Below are 17923 nucleotides of genomic sequence, written 5' to 3'. Positions count from 1 at the left end.
CTAGTGATAATTTTAAGTAATACTCAGGTGACTGATAAGGCCTGCGGACTAATGATACTTTTAACTAATACTCAGGTGACCGATAAGGCCTGTGGGACTAGTGATACTTTTAACTAATACTCAGGTGACCGATAAGGCCTGTGGGACTAGTGATACTTTTAACTAATACTCAGGTGACCGAAATGGCCTGTGGGACTATTGATACTTTTAACAAATACTCAAGTGACCGGTAGGGCCTGTGGGACTAGTGATACTTTTAACTAATACTCAGGTGACTGATAAGGCCCGTGGGACTAGTGATACTTTTAAGTAATACTCAGGTGACTGATAAGGCCTGTGGGACTAGTGATACTTTTAACTAAGACTCAGGTGACTGATAAGGCCTGTGGGAGAAGTGATACTTTTAAGTAATACTCAGGTGACTGATAAGGCCTGTGGGACTAGTGATACTTTTAACTAATACTCAGGTGACCGAGAAGGCCTGTGGAACTAGTGATACTTTTAAGTAATACTCAGGTGACTGATAAGGCCTGCGGACTAGTAATACTTTTAACTGATACTCAGGTGACCGATAAGGCCTGTGGGACTAGTGATACTTTTTACTAATACTCAGGTGACTGATAAGGCCTGTGGAACTAGTGATACTTTTAAGTAATACTCAGGTGACCGATAAGGCCTGTGGGACTAGTGATACTTTTAACTAATACTCAAGTGACTGGTAAGGCCTGTGGGACTAGTGATACTTTTAACTAATACTCAGGTGACTGATAAGGCCTGTGGGACTAGTGATACTTTTAACTAATACTCAGGTGACTGATAAGGCCTGTGGGACTAGTGATACTTTTAACTAATACTCAGGTGACTGATAAGACCTGTGGGACTAGTGATACTTTTAACTAATACTCAGGTGAGTGATAATGCCTGCGGACTAGTGATACTTTTAACTAATACTCAGGTGACCGATAAGGCCTGTGGGACTAGTTATACTTTTAACTAATATACAGGTGACCAGTAAGGCCTGTGGGATTAGTGATACTTTTAACTAATACTCAGGTGACTGATAAGGCCTGTGGGACTAGTGATACTTTTAAGTAATACTCAGGTGACTGATAAGGCCTGTGGGACTAGTGATACTTTTAAGTAATACTCAGGTGACTGATAAGGCCTGTGGGACTAGTGATACTTTTAAGTAATACTCAGGTGACTGATAAGGCCTGTGGGACTAGTGATACTTTTAACTAATACTCAGGTGACTGATAAGGCCTGCGGACTAATGATACTTGTAACTAATACTCACATGACCGATAAGGCCTGTGGGACTAGTGATACTTTTAACTAATACTCAGGTGACCGATAAGGCCTGTGGGACTAGTGATACTTTTAACTAATACTCAGGTGACCGATAAGACCTGTGGAACTAGTGACACTTTTAACTAATACTCAGGTGACTGATAAAGTCTGCGGACTAGTGATACTTTTAAGTAATACTCAGGTGACTGATAAGGCCTGCGGACTAATGATACTTTTAACTAATACTCAGGTGACTGATAAGGCCTGTGGGACTAGCGATACTTTTAAGTAATACTCAGGTGACTGATAAGGCCGTTGGAACTAGTGATACTTTTAACTAATAATCAGGTGACTGATAAAGCCTGCGGACTAGTGATAATTTTAAGTAATACTCAGGTGACTGATAAGGCCTGCGGACTAGTGATACTTTTAACTAATACTCAGGTGACCGATAAGGCCTGTGGGACTAGTGATACTTTTAACTAATACTCAGGTGACCGATAAGGCCTGTGGGACTAGTGATACTTTTAACTAATACTCAGGTTACCGATAAGGCCTGTGGGACTAGTGATACTTTTAACTAATACTCAAGTGACCGGTAAGGCCTGTGGGACTAGTGATACTTTTAACTAATACTCAGGTGACTGATAAGGCCTGTGGGACTAGTGATACTTTTAAGTAATACTCAGGTGACTGATAAGGCCTGTAGGACTAGTGATACTTTTAACTAAGACTCAGGTGACTGATAAGGCCTGTGGGAGAAGTGATACTTTTAAGTAATACTTAGGTGACTGATAAGGCCTGTGGGACTAGTGATACTTTTAACTAATACTCAGGTGACTGATAAGGCCTGTGGAACTAGTGATACTTTTAAGTAATACTCAGGTGACTGATAAGGCCTGCGGACTAGTAATAGTTTTAACTGATACTCAGGTGACCGATAAGGCCTGTGGGACTAGTGATACTTTTTACTAATACTCAGGTGACTGATAAGGCCTGTGGAACTAGTGATACTTTTAAGTAATACTCAGGTGACTGATAAGGCCTGTGGGACTAGTGATACTTTTAACTAATACTCAGGTGACTGATAAGGCCCGTGGGACTAGTGATACTTTTAACTAATACTCAGGTGACTGATAAGGCCTGTGGGACTAGTGATACTTTTAAGTAATACTCAGGTGACTCATAAGGCCTGTGGGACTAGTGATACTTTTAACTAATACTCAGGTGACTGATAAGGCCTGTGGGAGAAGTGATACTTTTAAGTAATACTCAGGTGACTGATAAGGCCTGTGGGACTAGTGATACTTTTAAGTAATACTCAGGTGACTGATAAGGCCTGTGGGACTAGTGATACTTTTAAGTAATACTCAGGTGACTGATAAGGGCTGCGGACTAGTAATACTTTTAACTGATACTCAGGTGACCGATAAGGCCTGTGGGACTAGTGATACTTTTTACTAATACTCAGGTGACTGATAAGGCCTGTGGAACTAGTGATACTTTTAAGTAATACTCAGGTGACTGATAAGGCCTGCGGACTAGTGATACTTTTAACTGATACTCAGGTGACCGATAAGGCCTGTGGGACTAGTGATATTTATTACTAATACTCAGGTGACTGATAAGGCCTGTGGGACTAGTAATACTTTTAACTAATACTCAGGTGACTGATAAGGCCTGTGGGACTAGTGAATCTTTTAAGTAATACTCAGGTGACTGATAAGGCCTGTGGGACTAGTGATACTTTTAAGTAATACTCAGGTGACTGATAAGGCCTGTGGGACTAGTGATACTTTTAAGTAATACTCAGGTGACTGATAAGGCCTGTGGGACTAGTGATACTTTTAAGTAATACTCAGGTGACTGATAAGGCCTGTGGGACTAGTGATACTTTTAACTAATACTCAGGTGACTGATAAGGCCTGCGGACTAATGATACTTTTAACTAATACTCACGTGACCGATAAGGCCTGTGGGACTAGTGATACTTTTAACTAATACTCACGTGACCGATAAGGCCTGTGGGACTAGTGATACTTTTAACTAATACTCAGGTGACCGATAAGGCCTGTGGAACTAGTGATACTTTTAACTAATACTCAGGTGACTGATAAAGCCTGCGGACTAGTGATACTTTTAAGTAATACTCAGGTGACTGATAAGGCCTGCGGACTAATGATACTTTTAACTAATACTCAGGTGACCGATAAGGCCTGTGGGACTAGTGATACTTTTAACTAATACTCAGGTGACCGATAAGGCCTGTGGGATTAGTGATACTTTTAACTAATACTCACGTGACCAGTACGGCCTGTGGGACTAGTGATACTTTTAACTAATACTCAGGTGACCGATAAGGCCTGTGGGACTAGTGATACTTTTAACTAATACTCAGGTGACCAATAAGGCCTGTGGAACTAGTGATACTTTTAAGTAATACTCAGGTGACTGATAAAGCCTGCGGACTAGTGATACTTTTAAGTAATACTCAGGTGACTGATAAGGCCTTCGGACTAGTGATACTTTTAACTAATACTCAGGTGACCGATAAGGCCTGTGGGAGATGTGATACTTTTAAGTAATACTCAGGTGACTGATAAGGCCTGTGGGACTAGTGATACTTTTAAGTAATACTCAGGTGACTGATAACGCCTGTGGGACTAGTGATTCTTTTAAGTAATACTCAGTTGACTGATAAGGCCTGCGGACTAGTAATACTTTTAACTGATACTCAGGTGACCGATAAGGCCTGTGGAACTAGTGATACTTTTAAGCAATACTCAGGTGACTGATAAGGCCTGCGGACTAGTGATACTTTTAAGTAATACTCAGGTGACCGATAAGGCCTGTGGGACTAGTGATACTTTTAAGTAATACTCAGGTGACTGATAAGGCCTGTGGAACTAGTGATACTTTTAAGTAATACTCAGGTGACTGATAAGGCCTGCGGACTAGTGATACTTTTAACTGATACTCAGGTGACCGATAAGGCCTGTGGGACTAGTGATACTTATTACTAATACTCAGGTGACTGATAAGGCCTGTGGGACTAGTAATACTTTTAACTAATACTCAGGTGACTGATAAGGCCTGTGGGACTAGTGAATCTTTTAAGTAATACTCAGGTGACTGATAAGGCCTGTGGGACTAGTGATTCTTTTAAGTAATACTCAGGTGACTGATAAGGCCTGTGGGACTAGTGATACTTTTAACTAATACTCAGGTGACTGATAAGGCCTGTGGGACTAGTGATACTTTTAAGTAATACTCAGGTGACTGATAAGGCCTGTGGGACTAGTGATACTTTTAACTAATACTCAGGTGACTGATAAGGCCTACGGACTAATGATACTTTTAACTAATACTCAGGTGACCGATAAGGCCTGTGGGACTAGTGATACTTTTAACTAATACTCAGGTGACCGATAAGGCCTGTGGGACTAGTGATACTTTTAACTAATACTCAAGTGACCAGTAAGGCCTGTGGGACTAGTGACACTTTTAACTAATACTCAGGTGACTGATAAGGCCTGTGGGACTAGTAATACTTTTAACTAATACTCAGGTGACTGATAAGGCCTGTGGGACTAGTGAATCTTTTAAGTAATACTCAGGTGACTGATAAGGCCTGTGGGACTAGTGATTCTTTTAAGTAATACTCAGGTGACTGATAAGGCCTGCGGACTAGTGATACTTTTAACTGATACTCAGGTGACCGATAAGGCCTGTGGGACTAGTGATACTTATTACTAATACTCAGGTGACTGATAAGGCCTGTGGGACTAGTAATACTTTTAACTAATACTCAGGTGACCGATAAGGCCTGTGGGACTAGTGATACTTTTAACTAATACTCAAGTGACCAGTAAGGCCTGTGGGACTAGTGACACTTTTAACTAATACTCAGGTGACTGATAAGGCCTGTGGGACTAGTAATACTTTTAACTAATACTCAGGTGACTGATAAGGCCTGTGGGACTAGTGAATCTTTTAAGTAATACTCAGGTGACTGATAAGGCCTGTGGGACTAGTGATTCTTTTAAGTAATACTCAGGTGACTGATAAGGCCTGCGGACTAGTGATACTTTTAACTGATACTCAGGTGACCGATAAGGCCTGTGGGACTAGTGATACTTATTACTAATACTCAGGTGACTGATAAGGCCTGTGGGACTAGTAATACTTTTAACTAATACTCAGGTGACTGATAAGGCCTGTGGGACTAGTGAATCTTTTAAGTAATACTCAGGTGACTGATAAGGCCTGTGGGACTAGTGATTCTTTTAAGTAATACTCAGGTGACTGATAAGGCCTGTGGGACTAGTGATACTTTTAACTAATACTCAGGTGACTGATAAGGCCTGTGGGACTAGTGATACTTTTAAGTAATACTCAGGTGACTGATAAGGCCTGTGAACTAGTGATACTTTTTACTAATACTCAGGTGACTGATAAGGCTTGTGGGAGAAGTGATACTTTTAACTAATACCCAGGTGACTGATAAGGCCTGTGGGACTAGTGATACTTTTAAGTAATACTCAGGTGACTGATAAGGCCTGTGGGACTAGTGATACTTTTAACTAATATTCAGGTGAATGAGAAGGCTTGCGGACTAGTGATACTTTTAACTAATACTCAGGTGACTGATAAGGCCTGTGGGACTAGTGATACTTTTAAGTAATACTCAGGTGACTGATAAGGCCTGTGGGACTAGTGAGACTTTTAAGTAATACTCAGGTGACTGATAAGGCCTGTGGGACTAGTGATACTTTTAACTAATGCTCAGGTGACTGATAAGGCCTGCGGACTAATGATACTTTTAACTAATACTCACGTGACCGATAAGGCCTGTGGGACTAGTGATACTTTTAACTAATACTCACGTGACCGATAAGGCCTGTGGGACTAGTGATACTTTTAACTAATACTCAGGTGACCAATAAGGCCTGTGGAACTAGTGATACTTTTAACTAATACTCAGGTGACTGATAAAGCCTGCGGACTAGTGATACTTTTAAGTAATACTCAGGTGACTGATAAGGCCTTCGGACTAATGATACTTTTAACTAATACTCAGGTGACTGATAAGGCCTGTGGGACTAGTGATACTTTTAACTAATACTCAGGTGACAGATAAGGCCTGTGGAACTAGTGATACTTTTAACTAATACTCAGGTGACTGATAAAGCCTGCGGACTAGTGATACTTTTAAGTAATATTCAGGTGACTGATAAGGCCTGCAGACTAATGATACTTTTAACTAATACTCAGGTGACCGATAAGGCCTGTGGGACTAGTGATACTTTTAACTAATACTCAGGTGACCGATAAGGCCTGTGGGACTAGTGATACTTTTAACTAATACTCAGGTGACCGATAATGCCTGTGGGACTAGTGATACTTTTAACTAATACTCAAGTGACCGGTAAGGCCTGTGGGACTAGTGATACTTTTAACTAATACTCAGGTGACTGATAAGGCCTGTGGGACTAGTGATACTTTTAACTAATACTCAGGTGACTGATAAGGCCTGTGGGACTAGTGATACTTTTAACTAATACTCAGGTGACTGATAATGCCTGTGGGAGAAGTGATACTTTTAACTAATACTCAGGTGACTGATAAGGCCTGTGGGACTAGTTATACTTTTACCTAATACTCAGGTGACCGATAAGGCCTGTGGAACTAGTGATACTTTTAAGTAATACTCAGGTGACTGATAAGGCCTGCGGACTAGTAATACTTTTAACTGATACTCAGGTGACCGATAAGGCCTGTGGGACTAGTGATACTTTTTACTAATACTCAGGTGACCGATAAGGCCTGTGGAACTAGTGATACTTTTAAGTAATAATCAGGTGACTGATAAGGCCTGCGGACTAGTGATACTTTTAACTGATACTCAGGTGACCGATAAGGCCTGTGGGACTAGTGATACTTTTTACTAATACTCAGGTGACCAATCAGGCCTATGGGACTAGTGATACTTTTAAGTAATACTCAGGTGACTGATAAGGCCTGCGGACTAGTGATACTTTTAACTAATACTCAGATGACCGATAAGGCCTGTGGACTAGTGATACTTTTAAGTAATACTCAGGTGACTGATAAGGCCTGCGGACTAATGATACTTTTAAATAATACTCAGGTGACGGATAAGACCTGTAGGACTAGCGATACTTTTAATTGAAATCCACCTATGACGTCATTCTTTTAATCGAACACTTCATTATTTTTCAGGAATGGAGTGTTCGGAAAGTAGGTCAACCTTGATACAAGTAGATATAAATGCATGCAACAAAAGAATGAAAAACGTAAGACATGATTAAAATGCACAGAGTTTAGTTTTTAAAAGGTGGATTTTAAGTGGGTCAATGTACTCGTATCACTCCATTCCTTAAAAGGAATGGACCGAGACCCCGAAGGGGCCGAGGTCTATTACTTTTAAGGAATGGAGCGATACGAGTACATTAACCCTTACGTAATACTCAGGTGATCGATAAGGCCTGTGGACTAGTGATACTTTTAACTAATACTCAGGTGACGGATAAGACCTGTTGGACTAGTGATACTTTTAACTAATACTCAAGTGACTGATAAGGCCTGTGGAGTAGTGATACTTTTAACTAATACTCAGGTGACGGATAAGACCTGTGGGACTAGTGATACTTTTAACTAATACTCAGGTGACCGATAAGGCTAGTGACCCTCTTGTTGTTTGTCATGCTTGCAGATATTCATTTGATATTTGGTACGTTGCTTTACCATGAAAAGTTAAGATCACTATACATGTATATTGTAGGAGTTAGGGCTATACGGAATGTGGATATCGGTCAGGATAGCTCAGTGGTTAGAGCACTTGACTAGTAATGCAGGGGTCCCGGGTTTGATTTCCGATCCAGCCACAGATTTTTCAACTCTCCTATACTACAGCTGGTGCCGTGACCAGGTTGTCCTGCCAGGGGTGAAAAGAATCTGGGTTGTGTGTGTCTTCGGGGGCGAAGACAAAGTCAGGAGGGAGGAATGTAGCAGTTAGGGCTATACGGATCGACTGTGGATATTGACGTTGGGTAGTTCAGTGGTTAGAGCACATGACTAGTAATGCAGGGGTCCCGAGGCTTCTAGTAAAAGTTTTTGCTAATTTTTCTTTGTTTTGATTTTTTAGATATCGATGATATGGACTACAGTTATTGCCATTAGAAATTAATTTTTTTGAAAATAATTATATACAAACATATAGCCTAAATAATGTCACTGTACCTACTATCGCCCATACATAAAGTATGGGCGGGACCAAATTCCTATGGGAATGTAAAGTTCTGAATAGTTCTGGCATAAAATAAGCAATGATTTTTTGTAGGAGTTAGGGACTGTTAAAAACTTAAAGGTTAACAGCAGTATTATTTTGATAGGACATTAGTAGATTTTATAATGTAGTTTTGCAGTTTATTAGGTTTTCCTTACCAAGTTCTGTTTCAAGGTGTTGTAGACAGTAGTAGTATTATATCTATATATTAGTAAGAGGTTTTATACTTAGTATTATATATATTTTTCAGGGTCAATTATTTTCACTTTGAAAAGTATACTTTAAGCAGATTAAGGAGATGCTCTATACATGTATTGTCATAATTAATGGCTGACTTCCTTTTAAAACATGGCTGAAAACATAAATATCATCAATATTTGACTATTCATTTCAATTATCATTGCTTAACTGAATGAGTAGCTCAGTGGATTAGCACGTCGACTGATGAACTGTAGATCGCGGGTTCGAGTCCAACAGAGGTTTTTAATTTTTTTCCAGATTTTTTTCTACTATAACTGCATTTTTTGACTAAATAAGGTAAATTTGAAAGTTTTCAATTTCAGAATATTGTTCCACTTTTGATCTACACCAATTTTTTCTGGAGTAGCATACCTCCTTAAGATGCAGATTGTTCCCCTTCTATTTTTAGAAGTTTTCAGTATTATGGAGATCCAGTAGGGACACATTGATATTTTTCATTTTTGGCTCTGTCACAGTTCCTTACTTTCCCTTACAGATTGTTCTCACATGAGTCCTTTTTCCTAATCTACTCAGTTAATTCATTTCCAAATTCAAGATATTCCATTTTTGTTGATTTATTTTATGTTTGATACTACTTTACACTTTGTTATTTTTCTATGTTATTTGTACAACTACAGGATAAATCAACCCTATATCATTAATAAATCATAAACTCCTAACTGGTGTGTTCATTCCGACGTGTTCACCATATAGTTGTGAATTACCTTACCTGGGTTGAACTTTTAGAAGAGCCAATGTACAGATTTTTTGGGCATTCGATCACCCGAGTTACTCTCCCGGTTATACTGTTTTCGGTTACACGTGCAAATACAAGAGAAATATCTTCTCAAGAACCGCTTGGCTAGAAAAGTTTAAATTTACATGAAAGCTTCCTGACATAGAATAGATTCAAATTTGTTCAAATGATGGTCCCTGGGGGCAGGGTGGAACCATAATAGGGCATTAATGTTTTACACGCAAATATATAGGAAAAATCTTCTCAAGAACCTCTACACAATTTTTTTTTTTAAATTTACACGAAAGCTTCCTGACATAGAGTAGATGATCGTGTACTCAAACCATGGTCCCTGGAGGTGTGATGCCATAACAGAGGATCAAAGCTTTATATGGGAATATGCAGGAAAGTATTTGAAACAAACTGCTTTCAAAAGTAGCAGGGCCACGTAAATCAAATGAAAATTTTCCCCAAGATGTGTGGATTAAAAATTTTAAGGACCTGCTAGTATAATTGAGGGCCTATTTTGTCCAGTCTGTCTGAAACTTTAACCTTACTCATAACTTTTGATTGGTAAATGATAGGGATTTCAGATGCACATTCCTTGTGACATGATCTTTTTTTTTTTTTGGTACAACTATTTAAGGTAGGGCTTTCATAATTTGCATCAAGATTCCTTATGGCAAAGCCTTACATTTCATGCATGATCTTTGACCTTAGAGATTGAACCAAATTTTAAAACTTTAACCTTACTCTTAACTTTTTTTAAAATAGTAAGAAATAGGGCTCTCATGTCATATACCATGTACCTTTCTTCGTATCAAATTTCTAATTTGTTATACCTTGAAGTTCGACCCACTTTTAAGAAAATACAACCCATCAAATATCTCCTGAACTATTTAAGGTAGGGCTGTCATATGTTGTATACAGATTCCTTATGGAATATTATCATGTGATACCATTTTATTTGACCTCTTAACCTTGAAGTTTGACTTTTTTTAAAAAAAAAAACCCTGACCTATTCAATATCTCCTGAACTATTTAAAGTTGATATTTTATATGTTGTAAGTAGTTGAAAAAAATCTTATTGGAAGTCCTTTCATTTCATGTATGATCTTTGACCTTGTGACCTTGGAATTTGATAAAATATGACCTATTGAATAGCTCCTGGCGTATTTAAGGAAGGTCTTTCATATTTTGTATATAGATTCTTCATTACAAGACCTTGTGATACCACTTATTTTGAATTTGGAGCATGACCTAATTTTAAAATATCTGAACAATACAGTATCTGCTGAACTATGGAAAGTAGAACTCTTATTTTGTATATAGATCAAGGTCATGTTAGCCATATCGACATTGAAGTATCCCCATGTTGTGTGAATTCGTGATCAGTTATGTCAAGACCCTTTAGCATTTTGGATGGGAACATAGATTGAATTTGTTTAAAATCACAATTTTGAATATCATAAATCACAATAGCAGTGATTGATGCGGCCAATGGGCCTCTTGTTTAATTTTCAGTTGATATTTGGGACATTGGTTTACCATGAAGAGTTACGTCATTGCACGTTAGAATCTTGTTTCGGTCCATTGATTTTTTCCTGAGTCATTGACCTTGGACTGATAAAATTAGCCCAAATTTTCAGTGTTCTGCCCTTTTTTCGTCATGCTTGCAGATATTCATTTGATATTTGATACATTGCTTTACCATGACAAGTTACAGATTGAAGTTCGAATTTTGTTCCAGTCCATTGGTGTTTTTCGGAGTTATGGCCCTTGGACTTTAGAAAATATGGAATTAGAACCTGGCTTTCATTTTATGGGACCTGGTTATTCCTGTGCACAAACTGTTGACGTATGTTTATTCACATGGAGTATGACGCAGACGACTTGACTCAGGTCGGTCTCCCGCCATCTGTTATATAATGTAATCTTGAAAGCTATTGAGATCTCCACCCTAAATGTATGTGTATTTTGTGTTAACTGTTAACTGTTGACGTATGCTTATTCACACGTAGTATGACGCAAAATGTGTTGAATGATGTACAACAGAAGGGCGGGTAGATAATATCCTAATCTCTAGTCATGTACGCTCTAAAATGTTCCTGTATCTTGGAATCCTCACCTCTGAAATATACATTTTCTTGTTCTTTGTGGAAAGGTAAGTTTGATGGTTATAACAGAAACCGCAGGGGTCCATCGGTAACAACGGGGCCATGAATACACATTAATCCTCCAGCATCCCCAGATAGTACAGATTGAAGTCTGTTAAAATCACAAACATTGGATGTAGGAGGGGGCCACAATAAGGAATTATTGTTTTATACGAGAATACTAGTATATACGGAAACATCTTTGGAAATCTCAAGACCCGGAGGACCAGGATTTAGTCCTATTTATAGTATGCAAGGATCTTCCGGTAGTATTAATTCAAGTTTGTTCGATTCAGAGGCCTCAGATGTAGAGTGGAGTCAGAATAGGAGTTTTGATATGGAAATATACTGGAAATTTAATGAAAACATTTTTCTAAAGATAAGTAGGATCAAACTAAATCATATCAAAATGCAAATGTTCCTAAGCTCTGTGGATTAAAATCATGTTCCCGTGACTAAAGACTTGGGGGTGAATTGTTTTGTCCCGTCTGTCTGAAACTTGAACCTTGCTGGTAACTTTTGAATGGTGAGTGATAGAGCTCTCATATTTCATACGTGTATCATTTGTGGCAAGACATTTCTTTTGGTTTCAAAGTTTTTGACATTGTGACCTTAACCCTTGACCTACTTTTCAGAAAATCTAGCCTAGATAGACTTGAAACTCAATGCATCATTGCCATTTGAAGATGTACATATAGTCAGAACGTGAGGATCCAACAATTTTTCTAAAAGTTATAGTTATCCAATAGACTTGAAACTTTGTTCAATGCTTTATTGCTGCAGATGTGCATTTTGTCGAGACAGGAGGATTCAGTTGTTGTTCTTAAATTTATAGTGGATCTAAGAGGGGTGTGTGTTACACCCCAATCCGTCGCCCCATCCCAAATTAGGGGTGACGATTTGGGATGTACTATTATGCACCCCAAATTGTCGCCCGTCCTAAATCATCGCCTGCTAATATTTTATTGACGTTTTTAGGATAGATTACATAGAAGTTATTTTATTGCACCCCCTCTTATATGCAGGTACATAGGTTTCACTTGGTCTGTTTGTCTGTCTGTTCGTACCCATATCTCTGGTGTTTGTCGACCTATTGCACTGTAATTTTGTATGTAGATTATAAGTGAGCCTCTGACATGCCTCCCCCAAAATGAGAATTCTGGAACGAGAGCTTAAAGCACCGCGATCTGTGCACAATTTTCAGCAACTCTGCAAGATCTCTGGTGTTTGTGAACCGATATGTGGGTTACATGTGCTTCCCGTCACATGAAATTTCTTGATTGTGAGCTCAAAGCACCGCGAGCTGTAATCATAGCGAACTATTTTCGACTGTCACTGATGTTTGTGAACCCGATTGAGCTAAAAGTTTGTATGTAGGTTATATGGGGCTAAGCAATAGGTTTCATTTATTTGTTTGTTTGCTTGTGTGTTTAGAGAGAGAGAGAGAGAGAGAGAGAGAGAGAGAGAGAGAGTTAAATAAACAAAACATATTGAGAAATAAAGAGGAAGGGTGGGCGTTTCTCGAGGTTTTCACGAGTGTCCAAACGGTGGGTGAGTGTCCAAACGGTGGTCAACAGGCATAATCCGAGGTCACTAACAAATCTGCGGTGCACAAGACCTAACAACTCTATGTTCAGCAGAATGACCCTATAACAAAATGCAAAACGATTTATTGTCGGACACATCCACCCCCCCCCCTCTCTCTCTGGAGGACTGGACGGAAAAAAGCAATTACATAGATAACAATGACACCACCACCACCACCAAATATAATTCTTTCAATAGAAGCAAAACCGATACCCAGCAAAAACAAAAATAACAAAGCCTGTGATCATAATAAATCTTTTTAAAAAATTATACAACAGAACAAGTAGAAGACGAATCGTGCCTGTAAGGTCCGAAGAACCCTTTGTGGTCATAGCTCGACCACAGAAGAAGGAGAAGAAAGAGGAGAAGGAGTTAACAAACAGGGCCAGTTTGTATGTAAATGATGTTTTCAAATAGTTGCAGCAAGGGGGCGACAATTTGTGGTGTGAGGTTATGCCCAAACTGTCGCCGGCGATGATTTGGGGTGTAACAGGAGGTGGAGGATGTAAAATAGCTTGTGAAAATCTCCTTTATGACTTGTCGGATAGCCTTGACATTTTTTGCAATACTTCATTATCATTTAAGGATGTTCACATTGTTCTGAACCAAGGATCTAACATTTTCTTAGAATTTACAGTAGATCTAAGAGGTGGTCGAGCAGGAGCAGTGATTTTGCTACATTTTACAAGGGTCCTGTTGCTTTCGAATTGGAAAAAATTGTCGACATTTCAGTCAAATTGGGTAAAATCAATTTTATCGTAAATAAGTTTTAAAATCATATCAAAACATTATATTATCTTTATTTTACACATCTAATTTTCTTTAACCTTCTAAAATTTTCAACTACTCTATCCAAATCATCTTTCCCATAAATCTTTCTTAAGTCGTATATATAATTCACATCAAATGTTCATTTTTTTTCAAATACATTTTTCTTTCATAATTTTATTATTGGGAAAAATGCAAGCTAAATTGGGAAAAAAATTGACAATTTTTAGGTGGGGAAAGGACCGAAATTCCGACCCAAAATGGGCCTTAAAAATGACTGGACGTTAAACAACATACAATCGATCCTCGAACAAGGGTATGTTCACTTTCCTATTGGTACATTAGCATAACAGTCGTTGTATTTGTGTTATATACAACAACGACATCAATTGGTCACATCGATGTTGAATATCTTTTCTTCCTCAATTCACAAAGTCCAGTTCATAATGTAAAACTTATACGGTACCAATTTTGATGCACCAGATGCGCATTTCGACAAATTTTGTCTCTTCAGTGATGCTCAACCGAAATGTTTGAAATCCGAAATAACAATGACGTTTTAGAGCTATTATAGGCAAAAACAGTGTGCCAAAAAAGTGGAGTCAAATTCGTCTAAGGATAAGAGCTATGCGTGAGGGAGATAATCCTTCATGAATTTCTAAATTTTATAATAGCAATTAAATATACATCCGTATTTTCAAGCTAGTAACGAAGTACTTAGCTACTGGGCTTACCTTTCTGCTCATTCTTGTCCCTCCATACCATAAATTAGATTAAGAGGAACTACACAAGTAACGATAAGAGGAACTATACAGATAACTATAACAGGAAATATACAGGTAACTATAAGAGGAAATACACAGATAACTATAAGAGAAACTATACAGATAACTATAAGAGGAAATATACAGGTAACTATAAGAGGAACTATACATGTAACGATAAGAGGAACTATACAGATAACTATAACAGGAAATATACAGGTAACTATAAGAGGAACTACACAGATAACTATAAGAGGAACTGTAAGAGGAACTATACAGATAACTATAAGAGGAACGATACAGATAACTATAAGAGGAACGATACAGATAACTATAAGAGGAACTATACAGATAACTATAACAGGAACAGATAACTATAGAGGAACTATACAGATAACTATAACAGGAACAGATAACTATCAAAGGAACTATACAGATAACTATAAGAGGAACTATACAGGTAACTATAAGAGGAACTACACAGATAACTATAAGAGGAACTATACAGATAACTATAAGAGGAACTATACAGATAACTATCAAAGGAACTACACAGATAACTATAAGAGGAACTACACAGATAACTATAAGAGGAACTATAAAGGTAACTATAAGAGGAACTACACAGATAACTATAAGAGGAACTATAAAGGTAACTATAAGAGGAACTACACAGATAACTATAAGAGGAACTATACAGATAACTATAAGAGGAAATATACAGATAACTATGAGAGGAACTATACAGATAACTATAAGAGGAACTATACAGATAACTATAAGAGGAACTATACAGATAACTATAAGAGGAACTACACAGATAACTATAAGAGGAACTATACAGATAACTATAAGAGGAACTATACAGATAACTATAGAGGAACTATACAGATAACTATAAGAGGAAATATACAGGTAACTATAAGAGGAACTATACAGATAACTATAAGAGGAACTATACAGATAACTATAAGAGGAACTATAAAGGTAACTATAAGAGGAACTATACAGATAACTATAAGAGGAACTATACAGATAACTATAAGAGGAACTATACAGATAACTATAGAGGAACTATACAGATAACTATAAGAGGAACTATACAGATAACTATAAGAGGAACTATACAGATAACTATAAGAGGAACTATAAAGGTAACTATAAGAGGAACTATACAGATAACTATAAGAGGAACTATAAAGGTAACTATAAGAGGAACTATACAGATAACTATAGAGGAACTATACAGATAACAATAGAGGAACTATACAGATAACTATAAGAGGAACTATACAGATAACTATAACAGGAACAGATAACTATCAAAGGAACTATACAGATAACTATAAGAGGAACTATACAGATAACTATAAGAGGAACTATACAGATAACTATAAGAGGAACTACACAGATAACTATAAGAGGAACTATACAGATAACTATAAGAGGAACTATAAAGGTAACTATAAGAGGAACTATACAGATAACTATAAGAGGAACTACACAGATAACTATAAGAGGAACTATACAGATAACTATAAGAGGAACTATACAGATAACTATAAGAGGAACTATAAAGGTAACTATAAGAGGAACTATACAGATAACTATAGAGGAACTATACAGATAACTATAAGAGGAACTATACAGATAACTATAAGAGGAACTATACAGATAACTATAAGAGGAACTATAAAGGTAACTATAAGAGGAACTATACAGATAACTATAGAGGAACTATACAGATAACTATCAATGGAACTACACAGATAACTATAAGAGGAACTATACAGATAACTATAAGAGGAATTATACAGATAACTATATGAGGAACTACACAGATAACTATAAGAGGAACTATACAGATAACTATAAGAGGAACTATACAGATAACTATAAGAGGAACTATACAGATAACTATAAGAGGAACTATACAGATAACTATAAGAGGAACTATACAGATAACTATAAGAGGAACTATAAAGGTAACTATAAGAGGAACTATACAGATAACTATAGTGGAACTATACAGATAACTATCAAAGGAACTACACAGATAACTATAGAGGAACTATAAAGGTAACTATAAGAGGAACTATACATGTAACGATAAGAGGAACTATACAGATAACTATAAGAGGAACTATACAGATAACTATAAGAGGAACTATACAGATAACTATAAGAGGAACTATAAAGGTAACTATAAGAGGAACTATACAGATAACTATAGAGGAACTATACAGATAACTATAGAGGAACTATACAGATAACTATAAGAGGAACTATACAGATAACTATCAAAGGAACTACACAGATAACTATAAGAGGAACTACACAGATAACTATAAGAGGAACTATAAAGGTAACTATAAGAGGAACTACACAGATAACTATAGAGGAACTATACAGATAACTATAAGAGGAACTGTACAGGTAACTTTTCTAGAAATATAAAGAGTTTATTGTAAGAGGACACCACAGAGATAATGGTTAAGGAACACTGTATAGAAAACAGCATAACGAAATCACACAGACACATGTACTAAAAACGTTTATTTTTAAGTTTGCAATAAAATGCCACTTTAACTATATGCAAGGTGAAGATAACGAACAGTGATCAATCTCATAACCGCTACAAGCAATACAAAATAGATAGTTGGGCAAACACGGACCTCTGGACACACCAGAGGTGGGATCAGGTGCCTATAAATTTAAATTTCAAAACATCATTTATACTTAAACATTAACAAATTTTGCAACTACTCTCCGAAACGCTTGCTCCAGAGTTACTGCTTGCACCTTTAATACTGTTATATATTGAAGTCGAAGTCTGTAAGCTATAGCTTATTTGATTAGTAATTGTCGTACAATTAATCAAAAACCTACTTTCGTTTTCGATAAACTACCCCGAAATCACAGGCACTTGTTTCTGTAAATGACTTATGACCTCTGTATACTAATAACAACACAAGGTAACTAGCTTCAAATGACACCCCTGAGAATGTCGGCCTTTTGAGCCTCTAGGGAATATGCGATGCTAATGTATTTACTACCGTTGTATTGTACAATC

This window comes from Ostrea edulis, chromosome 9, assembly GCF_947568905.1.
Source record: "Ostrea edulis chromosome 9, xbOstEdul1.1, whole genome shotgun sequence".
Lineage (NCBI taxonomy): Eukaryota > Metazoa > Mollusca > Bivalvia > Ostreida > Ostreidae > Ostrea > Ostrea edulis.
The sequence above is the reverse complement of the archived record's forward strand: the minus strand, read 5'-3'. Positions refer to the sequence as shown.